This window comes from Muntiacus reevesi, chromosome 4 (assembly GCF_963930625.1).
Source record: "Muntiacus reevesi chromosome 4, mMunRee1.1, whole genome shotgun sequence".
NCBI lineage: Eukaryota > Metazoa > Chordata > Mammalia > Artiodactyla > Cervidae > Muntiacus > Muntiacus reevesi.
The window spans coordinates 111,892,620-111,895,072 of NC_089252.1; positions in this window are offsets into that span (position 1 = coordinate 111,892,620).

The following is a 2,453-nucleotide window of genomic DNA, read 5'->3' on the forward strand; positions in this document are numbered from 1 at the left end:
TCACTGGCCAAAGTTGGGCCTGGGCGGGGGAGGGGCTGCATGGCCTCCCTGGCAGTTCCCATTTAACTTGGCCCAGTTCTCCATAGACAGAGGGAGCTGGGAGATATTAGAAGCCAGCACACTTCCAGCAGGTTTCCCTAGTGGCTCAGACGGTAAAAAAATCTGCCTGCAATGCAGGAGACCCAGGAGATTCCTGGGTTGGGAAGATGCCCTGGAGAAGGAAATGGCAGCCCACTCCAGTATTCTTGGCTGGAGAATCTCATGGATAGAGGAGCTGGTGGGCTACAGTCCACAGGGTCCCAGGGTCAGACACAACTGAGTGACTAACACACACAAACAGTCCCAGCAGCGGCGGATGGTGTACAGGCCCGTAAAGGGGATCTGCGTGGGACACCCTCAGGATTCACTGCAGACCTTGCGCGGATGGTGTACAGGCCCGTAAAGGGGATCTGCGTGGGACACCCTCAGGATTCACTGCAGACCTCACCTCACTCTTGACTTCCATTCCCAGTAGTGGCGAGTGGGGAATAAAGCTGAAAGGCACCAGGTGAAGTTTTATTTTTTTCTTTAAACAAAAAATTCTTTCTTTATTTTTGCCTATGCTGGGTCTTTGTTGCTGCACACCAGCTTTCTCTAGTTGCGGCAAGTGGGGGCTACTCTTCACGGCAGCACACAGGCTTCTCACTGCAGTGGCTTTTCTTGTTGCAGAGTGCAGGCTCTAGGAGCACGGGGTCCAGTAGTTGCAGTGCAGTAGTTGCTCCCCGGCATGCAGGATCCTCCCCAACCAGGGATCGAACTCGTGTCCCCTGCATTGGCAGGCAGATTCTCATCCGCTGAACCACCAGGGAAGTCCCAGAACCGGGTGAACTTTAAACTCTCCATCCCGATTAGGAGCTGACCCCCAGGCCTTTGGCCTGTCTCAGATGACGTCCAACCAGCTGGCCTTGCCTCTGGGTGTCCTGCACTTGTACCAACTGAAGTGCCACTGGCTCTGGTGTGCTGGGCCTCCCTGATGACGTCTGAAGTCCTGCAACTCGTCTGTGTTCAAAGCCATAGCTGCCCAATCTTTGCGTTATAAGGGAAGTCCCACAGTATTAGTATCAGCATCAGATACAGTGTTAGCATCCCTGAGACTTCCAGCAGACTGGCAGTAACGTGAGACAGGGCACTGGGCCACCTGCTTAGGGTACCGGTCTTGCCATTCATGAGCTGTTTGGCCTTGGTTTCCTAGTCTAAGGTACAAGGCTGTTGGACGAGGAGATGCCTCGGTCCTTCCAGGCCTGCAGCATCATGTTCTTTTTTTCCCGTCCTATCTCCCAGGCTAGTCAGAACACACCAGCTACAAAGACACACCCCTCAAGCATTTCTTCAGGCAGACTGAAACAGAGGCCAAGCCCACTCATTTTTCTGGGTGACTTGAAGCAGAAAAGTATAGTACAAATAAGAGAAGAGGGGTTTTATTAGAGTGATTTTTAACCACTGGATTATCTACACTGGCTGCTTGTGTGGGTCTAATAATCTATAAAATTATGATTTTACTTTCCTCTATTCAAATGCTCAGAGCCATGGAATAAAGGTTTTTCAAGCCAATGAAGCAAACAAAATGTGAGAAATTTTTCAGAGTAAAGAAACATCTTCTTTGCCTTTGTGGGTTAACACTGGGTATCAGACTCTATGGCAGGGTCTACATGAGACAAGGAACAGGAGAAGTTATCACGGGTTATGTACCTACTACATGCCAGGAACTTGACTTTCCAAATCATCATGGCAATCTTAGGAGAGAGACAGCATTTTCACTACTTTAATGATTTATGGACAGACTCAGGCTTTGGAAGGCAAAATAACTTACCCAAGTTCACAACTCAGACACAGGAAAATGTCACAAAGCCCACCCGGCCCCTTCAAATCCAGGGCTTTTGGCTAAGGTTTACTCGGTTCAGTAACTCCACTGGAAGTTATTTTAAAAAAAACAAACATTCCATGCATCGCATGGAAACATATACATTAACATATATAAATAGATAGCCAGTGGGAATTTGCTGTAAAATGCAGGGAACTCAACCCAGGACTCTGTGACACCCTAGAGGGGTGGGATGTGGTGGGAGGTGGGAGAGGGGCTCAAGGGGGAGGGGACATATGTATACCGATGGCTGATCCATGTTGATGTATGGCAGAAACCAACACAATATTGCAATTACCCTCAATTAAATAAAGAAAAACAAATAAATGTGAATTCATCCAACACCTGTACCCCTTTGTTTTCTTTCTTTTTTCCCCCAGTAAACCAGATTTAGAAGATTTAGATCTAACCAGGCATGTTTTTACTTATGATAACCAGAGCGTATTTTATGCATGTTTTTCCAAATTAAGTAGTCAGGGAAATTGTTTTATTTTTTAAATCAGAATATTTGGCACTAGTCTAATAATATGCGGCCCATGGGGGACAAGGCCAT